The sequence below is a fragment of the Cynocephalus volans genome, chromosome 11 (genome assembly GCF_027409185.1).
Source record: "Cynocephalus volans isolate mCynVol1 chromosome 11, mCynVol1.pri, whole genome shotgun sequence".
Classification (NCBI taxonomy): domain Eukaryota; kingdom Metazoa; phylum Chordata; class Mammalia; order Dermoptera; family Cynocephalidae; genus Cynocephalus; species Cynocephalus volans.
Genome location: NC_084470.1, coordinates 80,430,798 through 80,453,007, shown reverse-complemented (window position 1 = coordinate 80,453,007; position 22,210 = coordinate 80,430,798). Strand labels below are relative to the sequence as shown.

The 22,210-nt window shown below is 36.9% G+C and overlaps 1 protein-coding gene and 1 non-coding gene across 2 annotated transcripts in view; both read left to right on the top strand.

Moving 5' to 3' along the window:
* RYBP (RING1 and YY1 binding protein) overlaps positions 1-22,210 on the top strand; it is a 73,026-nt gene that overhangs the window by 42,872 nt on the left and 7,944 nt on the right. The window lies entirely within an intron of this gene.
* LOC134391420 (small nucleolar RNA SNORA62/SNORA6 family) lies at positions 397-549 on the top strand. Its single transcript, XR_010024961.1, has one exon. It is a non-coding gene; the product is annotated as a small nucleolar RNA SNORA62/SNORA6 family (small nucleolar RNA).

The following is a 22,210-nucleotide window of genomic DNA, read 5'->3' as shown; positions in this document are numbered from 1 at the left end:
AGTGTAAGGTTTAATTAGGTTTTACTAACAACATTTATCTGCTAATGATGCATTTTATTTTTCTGTTTTTGAAGAGTGATCTCTGATTCTCTTGTTTGCCAGTGTCTTTGAGAGTGGGGAGGGGGAGGGTATTTTGGGAAGGAGGGTGTTTGGTGAAGGAATGCTGATTTGGCCAGGAGACTTCGGCTCTGCCACCTTATTCTCTAGGCTGCTCTACTTTACATAGGCATAATGTGCATAAAAAGGTAAATCTGCTAACAAATACTGCAATTCCATTTGGTGCAATATAGAAAAATAATTGAATTATTTATTCTCTTTTTGGTATCATTAGTATGGCTGTGTAAGGATTGATTAGAACTGTTCTGAATATTTTGAGACTGATAAGAAAGAACCAACCTTACATATTTTTTGAGCTTAGAGTTGAGGCTATTGACTGGCTAGCGAACTCACAAGTGTAGGTAGTGTGCTATATGAGGGGCAAATTTTCGCTAACACTGCAAGGATCTCTAGCCCAATGAGTGGAGTTTGATAGCAATCATTGCTACAAGTTATAATGGGGAAAAAGAAAGAGTGAACCAGTCTCACTTTCACCTCCCTGTAGATCTTGGCCTTTAATGTTTCTGAGGTGCATCTGTGTAGTCCTGGTCACCTATGAAATGGTTTCATGGGGTATTTTTAAATATTAGTTTCCAGAGATTAACACTGAGATGACTTCTCATCACATATATGAATTGTCTGAGTCATTCTTAATCTTTGCTCTTTGTTGGTCTAGAATGTGTCCTCTGGGCTAAAGTTGATTGCGCATTCTCCTTATATATAAAATGTACTTAGATTTGTGTTCAAGATGTCTATATGGTTTAGGGTACAGTTTCAAATTTCTTAATAGCTCATAGCAAAAGATAAGTAAAAAATGCTATTAAAAACTACAGTATAGATAATGAAAATAAAATAACTGTTTGAGCTAAGTAAATTTAAACTTTGCTTATTCCTTCTGGTAAAGCAAAGGTGTAAATGAGGTATAAGATATATTATTAAAGTTGAGTTTGTAAAATATCTTCTTACAGAAGCCTTAAAGATGGAAGTTTTATTTTTAACTTTATTTTTTTAATTACTACGAAGCTGAATATTTGTTAGATGTTAGCACATTAGAGAATATCCCTCCTGATAGTAACCATATTCTCTTACTGACTAGAACAATGTCAGTAGTACAGTAAACAAATTAGTATTTTCAGACTTTAAAAAGTCAACACTGAAATACAACTAGATAAGCCAAGTTATACTGCCATGTATTCAAGTGGATGTAAATGCTGAGTTTGGGAAACATTGCAAAGTAATGCTTTTTCTTCCCCATTATTGGTACTGCTAATTATTACTCAAGGAAGACATCCATTGTCTCTTTTTTGAAGGTAGGTATTGTGGAATGAAAAAAGGATGGTTAGTGAACTGAAAGGATGTGCCCAGGAAACCTTGGGCTCAGTGTGGGCTCTGCCCTGAGCAACATGTAGGACTTGGAGCAAGTCACCTAAACTTTCCCTGGTTTTTGTTTTCTGATCTATGAAATGAAAGGCTCAGACTTACTAGATCTCAGCAGTGCTTTCCAGCTGCAAATCTTCTAATTTGTGCATTGTGATTTTTTTTTAAAGTTTTGTTTTCAGTAAGTACATCATCTGATATGCTTAGCAGTTAAATTATTTGTAAATATTTTATAGATTGTGGAAAATAGCATACTTTTGCTTTTTTTCTCTCATCTGATAGGAAAGTGTAACAATGGAAGTTCCTTACCTTTTAGTAGCTTTCAGGTAAGAGCACAAACCTCAGCTTGAGTTAATTGAGCATCTCAAATCGGAAAATTTGAAATCCAGAATTCTCCAAAATCTGAAACTTTTTGAGCACCAACATGATGCTCAAAGGAAATGCTCATCGGAGAAGTTCAGATTTTCGGATTAGAGTTGCCCAACCAGTATGTGTAATGCAAATATTCAAAAATGTGAAAAAATCCAAAACACCAGTGATCCCAAGCATTTCAGATAAGGGGGATACTCATCCTGTATGAGGGTACTTCAAAAAGTTCATGGAAAGATTTGTATTGTCTTTTATTCTGCTTCCATGAACTTTCCAAAGTATTCTCAAAGTACCTACTGTGTTCAGTACCGAGATAACTGCAAAGACAGAGTTCTTATACTTGACAGCCTTTTTTAACCAGTTCTGAGAGAATTAAGCCCTATCGCCCCAAGACGTCCATTGTAGGTGGTCAATTTCCTTTTCCCCTATGCAGTCAGAATGGTTACTACCATCTCTGGGCCTCTCGTATTACATTCTCATTTGTGAAATTGTTGTTTTGAGAGAATTTCTTGAGAATATATATAAACATGTGTTGCAAGTGAGAAAGCAACAAAATAAACGTGAAATGTAGTGAAACCTAACAAATTTTGCATTGTTGATAGGTTTCTAGATATCACTTCTCTTGTCAGTGAAAGAGACTAATAAATAAAGCGTGGCATATAGTGGATGTTCAGTAAATATTTGTTGTCAGTCAAAGAAGTGAGACATCAGGATATAATTAACAATAGTGGCATTACAGGTTGAATTGGGGCCCACAAAGAGAAGTCTAGGCAAAAGGTGCCTCTGAAGAATGTTTAGAAGAGCCAGTGCTACATGGGAACAGACACAGTGCATTGTGGGAACCCATACTGATACTATTGAGGAAGGGAATGGTGTAAGCAATGACAGTGGAAGAATGAATTTCGACATTCCTTGTGATAAACTAAGCTCAGGTTAGCTGTGCTTTGATCTAAAGCAGGAGGTGAGATAAGCATTTATTGAGTAACCATTATGTTAGGCACTTTAGAGATGATTTTTATATTTACAGCAGCCCTGAAGGCACCAGTTATTACCCCCATTTAAAAGATGAGGATAGGAATAACCCATCCAGTATGACATAGAAAGTAGTATGACAGAGTCATTTGGGTTGCAGAGAAAGGAGTTCCATGGGAGGGGAGAGCCCGGGCGAGGGTGTGTTGTGTTGTTGTGAAGGATTGCCCTTCACGCTGGACCTCTGAGTCCCTTCAGAGATTTGGTGAGGAGCTAAGGTGATGCTGGTTTTGCTTCCTTTGGAAACTAGTTACTTGTTTTGTTCTAAGAGTAAGTCAGACCTTTAAGTTTGTTGTGTTATGTTGAATATTGGTTTTACTGTAAGAAAGGTTCACACTTTGATAATGTATATTATTTTTAAAAGATCATCTGATGAATAAGGGTTGGTAATGTATTATGAAAACTCTGAATTTTTGGAGAAAAATAAAAATTACATACTTTTGAAAGTAAAACTGAAAACTCCATCCAGTAATCTAACCTCTCACATCAATGAGTAATGTAACCATATTAGCCATCCAAAGAAGAGATGAAAATAAAATTTTCATCATTCAAGTATTTGGCTGCACACATCTTGTCAGCTTTCTCCCTTCACCCCCAGAGATTTGAATCAAGTAAATTCTTATAATACCAAGAAGAAACATTCAACTATTCTATAGGAAGTCACGATTTATTGCATGTACTGCTGTTATTCCTTCACCTGTTCATTCAGCAGTCTGCTGAATGTACTATTTTTAGTGTGTCTCAAATATTTTGTTTTTTTTTTTAGATTGTATGCCCTGAATGTTTTTTGTTGTTTATAGGTTTAGATGATGATCTCCAAAGGGGAATTGTAATAACTTTAACTTATTTGTCAAGTGTGAAACAGGCTCATTACTTTTTTAAAAAGTTTCAGTAGGAAGTTTTAATATATTTTAATGTTTTAAGCTGTATCAATTGGACGAAATACTGAAAGTAGAGGAAATGGCTTTGGAAGTATGAAATTGCTGAATTTATAGAAATAACTTATAAGTACTACACAAAAAGAAATGTATTTCAAAAAGATGCCTGATGCATGATAAAGTAATTTTGCATTATTTCTGCCAGCCCTAAGATTTGTTTAGTATTTAGTATAAAGACATACTGTAATCTTAATGCTGATGGTAGAGCAGAACACATTTCCGAGAATGCAGCTATTGTTAAAAGAAGGATTTCTTCTGCCACTTTAACATCTTTTTCTGATTTATTAAATATTACCTTGAGGAGGGGGGCAGGAATGTGGAAGGAAGGAAGGATTTCTATTGAGACATTTTCAAGTCATCCTTTTTTCCCCCAAAGTGTAACTGTGTTTGGGAAGGAAATAAAAATATGAATGAAATGTACTTTAAATTATGTCATCAAAAGGTAGAAAGGAATGTTCTTGCTCATGGATTTAAAGGAACAATAACAATTCAAATGAATGTTCTAAACTTAGAAATTTTGAAGGCCAAAGGCATTTGCTCAGCAGAAATTGTTTTTCTTCTCATTCATTCATTCAGTACTCCATATGACATCTGTGTCAGGCTGACAGACCCACATGTGTTACATAGTTGAGGCAAAATGCCAAGTGTTCACCCTTTAGTTATCAGGAGGTAAAAGCATTAAAAAGCCTCATAATTCTTTCTCACCTCAGTTTGTATACTCTCGTCAGTGGACACTACAAGTGTAGCTGTGGAGAGATTGTGGGCATTAAATGGGATGAGTAATGAAAGGCACTTCTGACATTGATGTGAGACTTTAAATGGAAAAATGGAAAATGACTTCAAATAATAGTGCCAGGATGGTGTGATTTTACAGGTGGCCCAGGTTTATTTTAGAATGGAAAGTTCATGGAGGGGTACTATTTTAATTTTTCTCATCATGGCATTTTAATTGTTCTTAGAATAGATTTAGTTTTAAAATAGAAGCACTGAAAACTGCATTGCGTCAATTTTACTTTTGAGATGAATTTTGGTAAACAAGTTTTCATTTATTTGTTTATATGTAAAATTGGCTACTTAATGCTTAAAAATCTCCTAATGCTTTAATTTAACAACCTGATACTGAATAGGTGTGCAGATAATACAAAGTAGCCAGTGAAATCTAAAATTATTCATAAGGAGTATTTAATTTTGAATTATTATAAACATTACCTGTGTATATAACCAGTATTGGGGTAACCTGAGCCTGTTACTACAGGTAACATTGGCTAGCAGTTTTCTTATATAACAAAGCACAAGCTTTAGCCAAGTGTTCTCTGTTTATGATAGCTTTTAATAGCTTAAGAATTGACCTATATTTGACCTGTATTTGAGTTCTTATAACTGTAATATGCCAGCAATTTCAGGAGCAATTTTGAGTGCACTCCCTTCCTCCAGTTTCTTGGGACCTTGTGTCTGTCCGATTCTCAAAAGCTTTTTGCCTGGAACACAACAAGCAGATACGAATCCCATGGTTTCCCTTTCTTTTTTTGATAGGGTTGGGAGAGAAGCCTCTTTCTTGGACAAAAGTTACTCCTCTTCTCATTTTGCCTGCCACTTTATGGGTTTTACCCCCTCATCCACAAACTAGAGTTTTGACTAAAATATTCAAGACTGAACTGCTTACTTTTAGGGTAGCTCTATTATTTCAACCCCAAACCGCCCCCACACTTTGTTTTGTTGCAAGCTGCTTGTTTGAAACGGTATGAAAAGAATGATTGTGAGTCCTGGGATTAATCTACTCAGATATGTTTGAGGACCCCAGCAGTTGGGTTAAATCTAGGAGGAATCAGGTAGAAAATCTTCTAGCGTTTGAAGGAAAGGCTGTGAGAAACAGAAGGGTATTTCTGAGAAGCTTGTTAGGAGAGCTATCACTAAGACAAGTGGTTCTCTACTGGAATTTCACATTAGAGTCTCCTGAGGAGCTATTTATAATACCTTTAATACCTTTGCCTAGGTGGGCCCCAAATCCCACCCATTAAGTCAGTAATTAGTGGAGGCCAGAGCATCTTTGTTTAAAAGCTCCACAGCTGATCTGATGTGCAGTCAGATTTGGAATGTACTGGTCTAAAGGTAAGCATCATTGAGAATCATTGATAGATCTAGAGGAATTGCCTACCCAACTGCTGGTTTCTTTAGCAATTTGTGCATGTTGTGTTTAATCTTTCAGCACATTTCTATTGAAGCATTTAATTTACTCATTCAGCAGGTGAATTTTCAGTTTCCAACTAAATAGTACAGTAGTGAATAGTATAGGGGGCTCATTGTAGCTGAATACACGAACCCTAAAAAACAGTGCTTGATCTGGCTCCCTGACTGCAGTTCTGGCTCATCTCGTAGTGCTCAGTATCCGCAACTCAGCCACCCTGGTCTTCTGTTAGTGTTAACTAGCAATGTATGATTTTCCTTTCTACCACAGGGCCATTTTTTATGTTTCCCCTGCCTGAGACCACCCATCCTTGACATCTCCCTCCCCGTCAATTCTAGTTAACTCCCTCACCCCCAGACATGGCCACTTTCTTTGACTATGCCCTTGATGTTCCTGTCCTTTGGAGCACTTCCCTCAGTTGCAGCTTTCTATTTATGTGTGTGATTATTTGCCTGTTTGGCTCCCTTATTAGACCAAGCTCTTAAAGAGCAGGATCTGCCTGTTTTTATCCACTTTTGGATTTCTAGGATCTACACATGCTTGAGAATAGGGTATATTGAATGAATGAATAAAATAAAGTACAAGGTAAATGGACAGAATTTCATTAGCTGTTATGTGTCTATAGAACCAAATCGGATAGCTAGTACACAATAATAATGCAAAGGCTCCTGGGGCTGAAGAAATTGTTAGGTGCAGTCAGGGAAAGCTTTGAATTGGAGATAGAAGTAGGGAGGAAGGGTAATGGTTGGCTGGTTTGGGGGTGAGAGGTAATGGGAAAAGGAGTAAGTAGCCAGACCTATTTGTTCAGGGTATAGGGATCATGCTAGGGAAAGGTAGGTTTTAGGTTGGTATCAAATTGTGGGATTTCAGCTTTAGTTGAAAGACACTGAAGGCCTTAGAGGAGAGATCAAAGCAGTGTTTTAAAAGATAAATTTGGCATTAGGCTGGAGGCTAAAGGGGAAGGGCAAGAAAGAACTAGGAGTATTAAGTATGAGAAAAGAGTAGGATATGAGTTTTACCTCAGCTTCCTGGAGTGTAGTTTTAAGGATTCTGGAGCCCCTTTTGGGCTCTTGATGTGTTTCTTACGGGTTTGGAAGGGAGAGCATGTATGCTGGGTATTTGTCATCTCTGGGCTTTAAGGGATGACTGTGGACGAATGAATGGTAAGGAGTCATGTGAGAAACCTGTGCAGGAGAAGTAAATAGCCAGTGTTCATAAAGAGTGGTTAATTTTTAGAAGAACTGTTATTATCAAATGATAGCTAAAGCTTGCTATAGCGAAATTTATTGACATAAAGAAAGTAGTTAGGATTTCTGAGTTGCTTTTTTAAAGAGATGAGGAATAATCCAAACCTTTTAAAGTTCTAAATTGGCAGGCAAACCACTTGTTCATTAATTGTTTGATGCTTATTAATAGCAGATGAGTCTTAGGACAAAATTCTAATACTTTTGGAATGTATTCTCACATATCAATGAACGTTACTTCTAGGCAGTATTATAGAATTAAAAAAGCAAGACCACTGTACCCAGATGTTAAAATCAGGGATTAGTTTAAGTAGAATTTCAGTTTTGGGTGCTGATGGCAAGGCACTAAACAGTAGTGAAACGTTTGGCAGATCACTTAGTATCTGCCTTTTATTTTTGCCGTCTGTAAAATAGAAGAAATAAGACTAAATATATTCTAAGTGGAGGAGAGCCAACAGACCATGATTAACTACTATTTTTTATTGTCTGGACTTATCCACAGCTTAAAAGAGAACATATCTCTAATACAAGGAAAAATGGTAATCATGGTTATCATTTTTTTCATTAGTTGTTTCTGTTTTTAATTGTCCCGATAATAAAATGCATGGGGATTTATCAGTGTGCTTTGCTAATGACTAGCCTTGCAGGAAGGCTAAGCCTGCTTAACAGTTAAGCTCACCAGAAAGCATTGTCAAAGCCAGTATCCATGGCCATATCTTGAAGGATTTACTGTGATCATGGTGGGCACCTGCTCCAAAAATTTTCCATGAAAAGGTTGCCTTAAATGGCCTGTGATATAGAACTGCCTGAATTTTTGTCATGCTTCAGCACCTACCTTTGTATCTGGTTTCTAATATCTAGACTCTCAGAAAATGCTTCTTCCAACTGCTTGCTTTCTATTCAACTTCTCCCCAAAATTGGGGGGGGGAATATATATATATATATTTAAGGAAGATTAGAGACTTCTTATCTCATTTGCCACAAGGCTTTTCTTAAGGATCAAGTGGCACTAACCAGAGATTGTTAAGCCCAGTGGGGTTCAGTCCTGTGGGAACCTTATTTTTCTTACCCTAAGGAACTCAGTTGTGTTGCTAGAGTATCTGTCTGTGTCTGTCCCCCTCCACTCCCCCCCATTTATGCCCCCTTTCTCATTGTCTCTTCTTTTTCATCAAATTTACCTAGAAACTCAGAACCAAAATTTGAAGTTCAACTAACTGCAGCAAAACTTGTTTATTTGTTCTTTTTCCTAGTCCTAATTTTCCGCTTTCATTTTTTATTTATACCTTTTTTATAGTTTGTGATTTTTTTTATTTTTTATTTTTTGTAAGCCATACCTCATCCTTTGTGGAACAAAAAGGAGGGGAAATACTTGGTTAAATTAGAATGGGAATCCCAAACAAGCTCATTTAAATATGAGTTTCATTTCCACTCTTCAAAACAATTTAGATGTTTTCTATTCCTCTCCTCAAACCCCATTAAAATAGTAATACATAAAATAGATTTATTGGAGGGGAGCTTATTAGCCATAATGCAGTACTAAATTTATTAAAAAATAAATTTAAGAAAATAAAGTTTTCTTAAAATATTTAGTTTTCCTAAGATACTTGATATTTTTCCATTTTTAAAGGATTTTATTTCAGTATGTACTCTTTTAAATACATTCACAGCTTTATGCTACATATGTCTGAAATATTGAAGACTTTAAGCAATTTTTTAATACATATTTATACTTGGACTCAAGCTGGATCTTTACTTGCTGCCTGATACCAAATAGAGGGTAATGAAGCCTTCCTTAAATGCTCTCAGCCACCAAGCAGGAGACCATGTAGCCAAGTGAAAGCTAGACTTTATATATGTAATTTCCCATTGAGTGCCTGGCTCTCCATTTTTGGCAGATGTAGCTTGATCCCGTTATTTTTCCTGTGAGGGTATTTAGGGTCATAGATTGGCCTACTAGACTGATTTCAAGTGCTCTCAGTGATATTTTCACTTGAGAAAGGACATTTAATGGGAAGCTTTTATTGGGGGAAAAGGAATTCTACTGAGATGATTAATGGGTCTATAATTTTAGAGACAGAGACAAAACACTATATTAAGGCAAATTAAACAAGGAGACTGGCATTCCTTTTAGAAAACATTTCACTGACTTCTTTTTTTTTTTTTTTCTTCTTTTTTCTTTTTTCTTTTTTTTTGACCGGTAAGGGGATTGCAAGCCTTGGTGTGGTGTCGCCTGCACCGCGCTCAGCCAGTGAGAGCACCGGCCATCCCTATATAGGATCCGAACCCGCGGTGGGAGCGCTGCACTCTCCCGAGTGAGCCACAGGGCGGCCCTTCACTGACTTCTTAAGAAAACTTTCCTAAAATGAGAACCTGAGCAAATGGAGTATTTTTCAGACCTTACTTTCTTTTCTTTTTCTTGCCTCCTTTTAGTTTAAGAACACCTGCTCACCATCTAATACCTGTTAAGTAGACAAAATTAAATTATTCCAGGCTTCTTCATATTTGTTTTAAATATATATTAGAGTCATGGAGGTTTGTCACTCAAAGCATTCAGGTATAATAAGTTTATAGCTCCATCATGAAGAATCTGAATCCCAAAGAAAACGTGATTGGGCAAGGGTCGCACAGCTAGCTGCAGTGTGAGGCAAGATGCTGGAGGCCTCCTGACTATTATGAGGGCTAATTTAATCCAAGTGACCTCATTCCAGGCATCCATTGTTCCAAATAAGTTGAGTTTACAGCACTGGGTGCTCTTTTTTTATTTTTTATTTATTTTCTTATAAATATACTGGGAAGCCTGTGACTTGGAGAATTTTAAAGCCAAAGGATGTGTTAATAGTAATAGTTGAAGATAAATTGTCTGATTGCCTCTACATCGGGCAACCAGTATGTCAGCTTTGCTACTCAGACTCCTTACTTGCTTGATGATAGATTTATTTGCTGGGAACATTACCACCACCACCACCACCACCACCCCTGTCTTAGTCTGTTCAGGCTGCTTTAACAAAATACCATAGATTGTATAGTTTGTAAACAACAGAAATTTATTTCTCATAGTTCTGGTGGCTGGGAAGTCCAGTATTAAGGTGCTGGCAAATTGACTCAGCGTTCAGTGAGGGCCTGTTTCCTGGTTTATGGCGCCTTCTCACTGTATCCTTACGTGGTGGAAGGGGTGAGGAGTCTCTCTCTTGGGCCCTGATGAGACGTTTGAAACTTGGGATCCAAAAATCTGAAATTGCATGTGCATGCACTTTTTTCTGAATAGATTCATAGTTTTCATCATCTTCACAAAAGCTTTCTAAGAGAGACCCTACTCACCCACCCAAGTTAAGAAGTACTGAATATTTGATTTGAGGTAGAGTATATTCATCTGTTTCCCTAGCACTTAGCACAGTGAATAAATATCTCCCAGGGACACAATCTGGTATTTTTTTGGGAAAATGAATTATTGTAGATGCCACGTAATTCCCTTCACTGACCCATGTTCTTGCTTCCTGTTTCTACTTGGGCCCAGAATGGCAGAATAAAATACAAATTTTGTTTTTTTTTTTCCTACTGCCCACCCTCTCACCTAAAATGCAAAGCATGTTAAGGAAATCATATTTCCTGGAGCCTTTAAAATAATTTTGTTTTGTAAGTAATAGTAGCCATTTTTTAAGGCAATTGATAGACATGGTAACTTTAGTCAAACCTCCCTGAAGCTTTAGCTTAAATGGTAATAAGTGTTAATAACCATTTTGAACTAACTGGGGGGGGGGGGGGGGGCAGAAGTCCAATCTGACCTAAAACTTGACTATTAAAGTATTTTAAAATTAATTCATTTATTTTAAAGCACTATGTCTTTTCATTGCCGTGGTAACTACTCTAGGCAAGTGTTAAGTGACCCATAGGGATAAATCAAATCATCCCATTTTGCTTGTTCTGATACATGTTTTCCATATTTCACCTCTCTGAATCAATTGTGGCACACATTGAAATTGTTGACATCTCAGTCAGTATTGGAAAGTGGAAGTGTGAAGTAGTTGTGTAAAAATTTCCCTTTGACACCTCGTGAGATTAAGAAAACATGGCATCATTTGAGGCATAGAGTAGATGAAACAACAGTTAGGTCCTGACCCTTCTGTTATAAACTGGGAAAAGATTTTAGGAATCTTTGATAGTCTCTTACCTATTTGTTAATAGCATGGAGGCAGATTAAAATCCGAATTCTAGAGAAAATTACTGGTTCTCTCCAAGTCTGTTTACTCATCTGTAAAGTAGGAGGAATTTTTCATTGTTTATTATGAAATAAGTTACTTCAAAACAAAGCAAAAAAGGGAGAGCATGTAATTTACTCTTGTCTCCTCTGCAGGTACTCTCCTGCTTCTGTATTACCATTCCTTGATGTCATTTATAATTGTGCAGTAAGGTTACCCTGAGAGTTATATTGTTGTATAAATTCATTATCCTTTGGTTACTAACTCAAACTTTTATCACAGACAGTTAGCACTTTTTGGAGTTTGCTTTCATTACTAGTAAAAGGGAAAACAATGAACCATAACTTTCTTTCAGATAACAGAATATCTTCCTTCCCCGCTCCAGCACCTGTCCTCATAATTTCTTTAGTTTGATGGTAACACAGATGGAACACAGAAAGAAAACCCTATGAAAGTTAGGATTTTAGTGAATTATAAATACAGAAAACAAGCAAGACAGCCAAAGAAGGCTCTGTGATCAAATAAATGTGGAATCTGGGTAAAAACAAAGTTATGCAGATTTAATATAGAACTTTTTAGTCTTTAATGTTTACTGTCTATTGTAAGCCTTAAAGAGGATACTATGACATGGTTTCCAACTTCTTTTCTTCATGAAACATCTACTTGCACCTCATCAGACACTACCTGGGAACTGCTAGGTTTCTGTAAAGTCGGGTTATGACTGAAGTCTAAGCTAGGTCTTCAAAAGTTTGCAAATCTTGTTTATTCCTTACAGTCCACCTGAAACCTCCTCCTCCTCCAAAGATATTTTTCATCACACCAATTCTTTCAGGAAAAGATGGGTCATTGGTAGGGTAGGCATCACCTCTTTTATAATGGTTAGTCTTGATATATCCTCATTCATATCCCTGCCAATCAAAAATATAATTCCTAGCTGTTTGAAGGGGAGAGGGTTTTGGCTACAGTTTACTGTATTTAGTTGTTTGCATGGGATAATACTTCATTTTAATAGATGAATATGGCTATTGGTATGTTCAGGTCTTCTTGAAGTTTTCCTTACTAATTTTTAAGTTTGGGATATGGATACAAACTAAAATAACATGGCTGTGGCCTGTTTATTAGGAACAGTTAAGTATTGGAGGAAGTTTTAAATGTACTTTTTATGACGGAGATTTAATGCAGTAATACCTCATTTATGAGAATAAGTCCCTTTAAAAGACACTGAATTAGTGGTCAACATGGAACTTGAAAATGTGGTCTTCTGAAACAATTGTATTCTCAATTCTAGCACTTTGTTTTAAATGCATTCCTGTCTCCCAGAATGAGAGCTGGGTGCCAGTGTGGTAGACTCTTAGGATAACAGCAAGAACCACGGACAGCTGCTAGTGTAACAGAAGTGGCCCGACTGCAGGGCACTATCATTGCTATAGACCATGAAAACAGGGGAGAGCAGCTCTGAATACGTCTCCAGGGAATCTCACTGTTAATTGCAGCCTAAAGCAGTCAGAGGAGGGGCAAATTATTTTCCATATAGTGTTTAATAATACAGGGAATATGAAATACAGTTTTTAAAAACTAGAATCACTGGTGGTGCTCAATAAATATAGTGTAGCAATTACAGCTTGTCTTTTTTTTTCCTGTGGGATTATTCTGTATCAACTCTCTAGGGCATATATTTTTCTGAAACTTGGGGGAAAATAATCTTATGGATTCACTAAAACAAAGTTTTTAAAACTTCAGTTTGCTTTATGAATATGTATACAAAAGTGTGTATGAGAAACAAATAGCTCTTCTGTACTCTTTCCCCCAATTGTTTATTTTACTGATTCCAGCATTTTATCCTCATCTATGCTGAGAGGACTGTAGGACAGGTATTTTCACCCTTTTAACAGTTGGGAAAACTGAGGCTGAAGGCTGTGGCTCTTTGTTATAAGTCATCTGCAAATTGAAAAAAGAACCAGGTTTAAAATGCCATTTTCTTAACATCTTTTACTCTTTTTAGTACACCCGTTACATTCAAATTAAGAAATACAGCAAGCAGATTATCTCCCATAAATATTGCTGTCCTGTGAAATCTTATTGTCTGATCTCAAATACACTATTCCAGTTCACTGAACCCCTTCAGATTTTGATAATGTTGACTGAAGTGCTAGGTATCCCTCCAGCCAACCTTTCCAGTCTTGTCACCTGTCTGCTGTGCCTACAGCCAATTCGCTGATTTTATAAACCTTTGTATAGTACATATGCTTTCACTCATCTGAGTCAGTTGGTTAATTTTTAAGAGTTGGTTGGCAGTGGTTCTTGTAAAGCTGTTTAGCTCAGAGTCAGAAATGCTGTATTCTGTTACTCTGTGCCTCAATCAGGCAAGTAGCTGTCTTCTTACTTTCGTTGTCTACTTTGAGTCCCCGTACCTCAAGTAAGACATTAAGACATTCTCTGGGTACACAACTCAGCAGGTTTCTGGTTTATTTGTAACTTTTTTAAATGAATATATTTGAAACACAAAAGAAGAAATAACAGTCTACCTGCTCTTCATCCAGCTTCGACAGTTATCATATTGGCAGACTTCTTGATCTTCAAATTGTATATAGGCTTATTGTTTCTGTTAAGCCATCAACTACATTTGTAAAAAAGTGCATGTTAACGTAAAAAGTTGGTTCAACATCATTAATCACTGGGGAGTTGGGAGTTAAAACCACTTTGAGATGCTATTGTACTATGCAACCATTTAATGGCTCAAATTAAAAAGACTGACAGTACCAAGTATTGTTGAGAATGTGGAGCAATTGGAACACTCATGCTTTGCAGGAGGAAATGTAAAATCATATAATCACTTTGGAAGAAAGTTTGGCGATTTCTTATAAAGTTGAATGTATACTTGCCGTAAAGTTAAATATACGCTTGCCATGTATTTTAACCAAGAGAAATGAGAACGTACATCCACACAAAGACTTGCATGTCAGTGTTCATCTGAGTTTTATTCATGATAGTGGGAAACTGGAAAAAGTTCAAATGTCCACCAATAGGAGACTGGTTAAAAAAAAAAAAAAAGCATATAACAACATGGATGACTCTCAGAAATACTATGCTAAGTGAAAGTAGCCATACACATAAAGAGTGTATACTGTATAATTCTGTTTATGTGAAACTCAAGGAAAAACAGATCTAATCCATAGTAACAGAAAACATATCAGTGGCCTCCTGGAGCTAGGAATGGAGATTGTCTGGGAAAGGGCACAGAGGAAGATTGGGGGTAGTGAGTCACTGCTGTATGCACTTGTCAAAACTTCTTAAACTGCACACAAAACTATGTGTATTTTACTATATGTAAATTCCACCTCATTAAAATGTATCCTAGGCAAAATTGGCTGAGTCAGCAAACTGCAACACCAGTTATTCTTATCCTTCTTTGTTTTGTTTTGTTTTTAATTTTGTTTGGATGGCAGGTGATCATGTACCTGTGAGCAAGCAGGGAGAAATTTTGAAAGTATTCTAGTCTTTAGTTATACTAGAGCTGTGGAGAAGGCTAGATTAAGTCAAGAAATGGATTCTTTGTTGCTTTCCTCCATTACAAACTATTTGGTCTTCTTTGGAACATGAACTTAGCCTTGGCTCTTGTGCCCTTATTATTCCTGGGCAAAATAGGTCCAAGTTTTTTTCACAGTTGAAATCTTTTCTTTTTTACTCCCCAGAAAACATATATTTTATGTTTTAAAGAACAATTTATCTAACTAACTGGAATCTATCATTATTTCTCCTGACATTTCTGCTTTTGACCACAAATTTTTTTTATCAGATATGTCTTTAGAACACAGCAGTTTTCCTTTAGCAGAGGCATTTGATTAGTGGTGTGAATTGGTTTAAAACTCTAAGAAAATGTACTTATTGTGGTAACCAGAGCCCCCACTTGCTTAGACCTCACTTAATTTTTGGCATTGGTTATGCTGTCTGGAATATAAGGTAGTATAGGGTGGTAATGATTTATCACTTTGCATGACTGACTAGTTAGAATATTTTATTTCTTCTCTAGGTGGTCTTTAATGGTTTTCTTTGAGTGCAGTGCTTAGGAATGTAAAATAGTCTGAGGAACATTTGGTCCTTAAAAATTTGTAGATTTTTAAGGGCTCAAAAAAGGATGGGGGCTTGTCAAAAGAACACAGGAGTCATCCTGAAAGAGGAGCTCCTGGTGGCCAAAGCTGGTACAATTTGAGTAAAAAGATACATAATGTAGTGTTGGATTTTTTTACCCATAGGATAAAATAAATGTCCATGAATTTATACTGATATAAATAATTGAATAAACAAATATAATGGAGAGAAGAGAGTTCTTAAAGAAGAATCCCAATTAACAAATGTAGAACATAAGAGGGAACTAGAAAATCACTGTCAGGACAAAAACAAACTACAAAAAAACACCCAAACCCACAAAAACCAGTAGTAATTTGTGCAGAATCCATGTTTGGATGCTAAATGTAGTGGCTGAAAGTTTGAGGAGAAACAGGGTATTTGAGAATACTTCAGACAGTTCGTGGAAATACAAAATGGGAAGATAATAGACTCTTTCCATGAACTTTTTGAAGTACTCTTATATAATCTCAAAGTATCTCCGCCAAGATAATTATTTGAAAGATGGTTAACTTTAAGGTAGAGAAACAAGACATAGCAACATCAGGAACCCTGTGATATGATGCACTGAGAGCAGCACAGCATCACTGCCAAGGTACTATCAAAATGAACAACCTCATTCTGATCTTGAGAAAACATCAGACAGACCCAGATTTAGGGGCATTTCTGCAGAGTGACTGACCAGCCCTCTTCAAAACTATCAAGGTCATGAAACATAAAGACTGATAAACTATTATAGGAGGGTACTGAAAAATGAGGAATAACAACAGAATGTGGTTTGGGAGCTTAGATAGGATCCTGAAATAGAAAAAAGACAGTAATGGGAAAACTGGTAAGATCCAAAAAAGGTCTGCATATTATACAGGTGTTAATGTTCTGGTTTTGATCATTGTACCATGTTCACATAAGATGCTGACATTAGGGGAAATTGGGGGAGGGGTATATGGGAACTGTACTATTTTTGCAACTTTTCTGTAAGTCTAAAATTAGTTAAAAATAAAACATTTAAGATTTCTACTTCTAAAAAAGCATTTGAAAAATCTCTAATTTGTCTTTGCACATGAGTGAATCAGATTTGCAGCAAATCTTTGCAGAAAGTGCATTTGTACAAATTTAGTTTTAGAGGGGAAAAGTCCTGTTCATTTCAGACAGACATTTCAAAATCAGAGTGATTAGACCCATGCAGGTACTGTCATGTATGCAATATATGATCATTCCAGTTTATCCAAATATTACTTTTTTATAAGCTAAGGATTTAGATAAATCTGTGTATTTGGAGACCTTGCTGGTAATATGGGAATCCCACTTGATGCCACAGTACTTACTCTTCTGATAATGTGGTTTCTCTAAGGTTAAGCAGCTTATTAATTGTGCCATGCTTTGGGGACTCAAATTTTACTACCCATAGATTTTTTTTTTACTTTGGTAGAGAAACAGAAAAGACCGAGACCATTTCTGAAGGACTTAGACTTCCCTAGAATTTTGTCCTAGTTTCTGGCCTTAGATATTTAAACATAACAGGCACTGGCAAGCAGATTGTAAAACTTTGCTTTTTTTCAAACGGTATTGTTGTGAATATAAGTGGGATATGTTTAAGTGGTTGGGGTTTTTGAGATGGAAGGAAAGGTGATGGGATAAGGGGCATGTATGTAATCTAGTGAAGGAATTGGAAAAGAAACACTTTGGAAGGATACCTCTTTGATTGCCAAATTCAGAGGCCTGTTTTCAGTCCTCATTTTCTGCAGCTTTTAATGCTATTGACCATCCTTTCCTGGAAATATTCTCTCTTCTCCCTCAACCGCCCCCCCCCCAATAGTATCCCATTTTCCTTTTTTTTACTGTCTTCCATTCATGTTTCTAACTTCTTAAGGTAAAGCTCATTGAGTGTGGGTTAGTGGAAATGGCAGCAACTTGGATTAAAATCTTCTTTCACTAGCCTTGTATTTGTTGTTGACCTTCAGCCTTTGGTTCCTTTAATAACTTTAAAAAGTGTGAGGATTGTGAGAGGTGATGTACGTGGATCGCTTAACACGGTGCCTCCTCATAGGAAGCATTATTACCTGTTAATTTTCTTACTACTTCCCCTCTTGTAAACTGGGAGTTGTTCTATCTCTGGGGTAGATATTTATATTCATTGAGAACCTACTGTTTCCCAGGCTTTTTGCTAGGGAATGGCAGTATAAAAGATGATATATGAGGAAGTCCCTAAAGAGCTCAGTTCTGAGGCCAAGAGAGACAGTTAAGTACAGCATCATAACAAAGTGTTATGCTACATGTTGATACAGCATCTGCTGTCTGCACCACGTTATACAGAGGACATACGTTCTTACAGCCAGTATTAACCGAGCTACTGTCAAGAAACAATTATTTTGAAGCAAGTTTGGGGAGTATAGCATAACATTGAAAAGGTCAGTCCTGCCTCAGAGGTGTTCATAATCTAGTAGGGAGAGAGACAAATAGGATGGCAAATTACAGTGTAGAGCATTAAGTGGTGGAGGTATGTTAAGGTGGTTTGGGAACCCTGAAAAGTTGGCCACAAACTGTTACTTGCCAGGAGAAATTGAAAAAGAAGTGACATTTTAAGTAGGTATGGGTTTTGCAGATGAAGTATGGAGAAGGGCTGTTCAAACACTAAGGGATAGCAGTTAAGCACATAGAGCAAGTGGTGAATCTTCTGAAAGAGACTTTATCCATTGTGGCTTAAGCTATGATGCATAAACAGCCTGGAGTAGTGAGTATGAAGGAAAGGCGAGCTGGTGAGGAATGTTGGAACAGAATTGTGAAGACCCCTGTATGTCAAGAAGAGGGAGTTAAAATTTCATTCTGTAAGCAGCAGGCTGTGGCAGGGCTTTGAAGGAGAAAAATAGGCAATTACCTATTCTTTTTAGGACCTTTGGTCTCATAGCATTGTATGAGATAGCTAGAAGGAAGACCAAAAAAGACCAGATGAGACCTTGGAAAGTGTTTAGGTCCTGAACTAGGATGGAGGGAGGCAATGAAGATGAGAAGTAGGGATGGGATAGATTTGAGATTCTTTTCTCAACCTTTATGAGGTCCCACTGGCACATGAAGAATGAGGAAGGGGGGGGGGAGTGTTCATACCACAGTATCCCCAACAGTGTGTTCTGAACATAATAGTCATAAATTTTGATGCTGAAAAAATTAGATAGCACCCATTCTGCTACATTCATTTAGCATCGTTTTACCAAACTTACTTGCTAGGAAAGTTCTTTTGAGAATTTTGCCTACATGAGAAAAGTACCCAAGGTGGGGGGGATACAGAATTAATTTTTTATATAGAAATATTTGTTAATGTAGTGTCTTAAACACCAGTTCCTTTGGTCCTTCAAAATGAGAAAGGCACAGTCTAGAAAGCATTGACTATTAAGATCTTCTGACAGATGTTTTCTCTAACTAGTGTGAATTTTGATACTTGCGCAATTAATTCCTTAGACGCAAAGATATGGTATATGCTTGGGTGTGTTAGGATGTGACGCATGACTATTCACAATGTGTCTCCAAATATTCTCATTCAAATTTCTATTTTTATGCATCTAATTATTTTTGGTTATTTCTTCTGAGAAATGTTTCATATATATGTAATAAATGTGACCAATATTAAATTCAAATATTACTGTTTAACTGGCATATGAGTTCTCATCTTATTCCCGTGCCACACTGTCCCCCACCACTCCCAGCAAAACAAAACTATATTTATTGATTTGAAGGAATTGTCAAACTCACTTGGTAATTTCAGAGTCTTCACCTTCATTCACATCTAATTTTTCAACCATTTAAAGTAATAAAGATACCCTAAAGTTTTTCTTCCCTTATTCAAAAGCCATTTTCTTCCCTTACTGGAAATAAAGACCATGATTAACCTGAAATGTCTAAGGTATAGATGATATTGTCAGAGTTGTAATTGTGTAGAGACCATCAAGTGGTTTTCCCTCAAGGGTTTGTCTGGTATGAGAAGAGTGATCACACAGCTTTGTGTAGAGAGAACACGGCATCGTATGTTCGGCGTTCTTAGGTTTTTCTTCCTGTGTCCTACCCTCCTGTAGCTACCCCGTCAATTAGAGTAATTAACAACGTCCAACATCGTGGATGTTGTGGGCAGTTATCTTTTGATAAAACTTTGATGGAGGAAGTTCTATTTCTTCTGGGCTGCCTTCCCATTTTGCAGATACTCCTATTCCCTTATACTGTATAAGGGTAGGTAAGAGATCAGTGATTCTCACCTGGGGGGATTTTGCTCCTCACCCACCAAGGACATTTGACAATGTCTGGAGACAGTTTTGGATGTCACAACTTGAGGGGGGTGAGTGATACTACTGGCATCTAGTGGGCTGCTAAACATCCTATGGTGCATAGTACAAGACCCCACTACAGAGAATTATGAGTACCAAAATATCAGTAGTGCTGAGGTTGTGAAAACACTGCAGTAGACTACGAGGCTGCCTTCTGAAGTGATAGTGGGCTTCAAGTATGTTTTAATTACCAGTGATTTAGAAAACCTGTTATAACGCAGTCACTTGACCATGAAATAGCTTGTTTGTCAGAACTGTTATTTTCTAGTACAGCACGTAAGTTTTTGTTTTAAAGATTAGATTGGAGGGAAATATCAAAGATTATCTTGGTTTGGTCCAACCCTTAATTTAACAGATGAGGAAACCAACACCTGAGGAAGGCAACCAATTTATTAGACCTTGAATTTCTTTGAATTATCTAATAGTTCTTTTCCTTTGAAGAATTACTAGTTATTTTGTGTTTTGCAAGTATCAACTTTTGTGACATGAACTGTTAATTTCAAAATGGTTAAATGTACTTTAAGTGGGATCTTTGACAGCTATAAAGTAATTTGCAGAGCAAATTGGATTGCCTTAGTATAGTGTTTCTTGGAGAAAAACTTGATTTATCAAGTTTATTTGCATCTGAAAATATGGTTTGCTTAGAGATTTGTAGTTTCTTGTATTCATGTTAATCATTGACATGATTTATAAGGTAATTTAGTATATATTTGGAGAAGAGGGAGAGGTCATGTACTGGTCACTAAATCAACAGTATATAGTTTGTAGAATGTTTGTAAAATGTGGTGCTTATTTCTGACTGTAAAAAACAAACTAAATGAGTTACTAACAGCATAAACTGGAAACTTGCCTGCACCTCACCTCAAGAACAGGTACTTTGTATTGTTGTCTCTATTAAATATTGAATGTAAGTGTCTCAGCTAAAGAAACCTTAAAGATCGCCTACTCCACTGCTTTTATCCATAAGAAACTAAACTTTGAAGAGGTTGTATAGCTTGTCCAAAGTCACAGAGTTAGGGATCGAAAATAAATACAAAAAAGCAGAGAATGGAGAGCTTAGGCAACTCTCCTATTGTGTCCTGTTTCCAAGCTCGTGTGACAGGGAGGACTCCACATAAAACCAGAGGTCTGGGCCATTGAAACTTGTTGTGTCATATCTAGCTTACACCTTGGAAAATAAGCATATGTCCACACATACACCAAATGCACAGCACCCTGCCTTGGCATATAGTAGGCACCAGGAAAAGTGTATGAATTTCAGAACATAAGCCAAAATGCCAAATGTGAAACTGAGATGGGAGAGGAGGTGGCACAAGGAATGTTACATCTCTGCCCCTTTATTCACGCTGTATTTCAGAAGCAGAGGATGCTGGCCCCAGGGAGTAGGGTTGGATGCTTACACTCATATAGGCTTTTCCTCCTTCAGACTAGGCAGGTGCAGAGAGGTTTGTCTCTACCTTGCCTGTAGTTGCAGTACCAGCACTTGCTGTGAGACTCACGCTTCCTCAAGTGTGACAATAATCCTAAAACGTGACTGAGACCAAATCCTCAACAGGCAAAAGAAAGGCCCTTTTCAGTCTTAACAGTGAAGTTTTTTTTTTACTGTGGAATAAAATTTGTGTTGAAAATGTGCAATGGAGATATCAAATCTAGCCATCTTCAAAAAAGGTCCATTTTCAAAACAATTCAGAAAATGTTTTTCATTACATGATACATTCAACTAATACATTCTTTGCCAGTGGCCTTGCTTTTTGAAGTGCTATGGAAGACCTACAGGGCATATTTATTATGGGACATTTACTTAAAATATTTGACCACAATAGAATTCTGTTATAGGCACCACAGGGGAGAGGAAATGGAAGGATGCCAGATTTGTAGTCTGTCCATTGCTGCCAGATTGGTTTATAAAATAGGTGTTTTGTTTCCAAGAATCAAAACCACTTGTAGCTCCTTTTATTTGTTGAAAATATGTTCCTGACTTGCAAATAGTTATAGTGCTTTTCACTTACTAGTGATCAAGTATTTAAGTAAGTGTGTTTTCAGGGGATGAGACATTTGAATATTCAAAGTGACAATTTTGAATCTAGGGCAGAACATTTCAGAATCTGCTACCTTCTAAGTTAAGGATGCTCATTAGTTCCATTGGAGCCAGTTATTCCTAACCAAGCTGTATCTGGTGAGAGTTTGTGTCATACCATGTATACTGTACAATCAAAGTCTGGTGGCCTCTCCTAAAGGTCTCCTCTTTTAAAAAGGATATCTGCAAAACCAAAATTCTCCCTGAAATACACAGAAAAATTGGCAGCCAGTATGTTGATGAGGCTCCTTCGTGCTGCTCTTG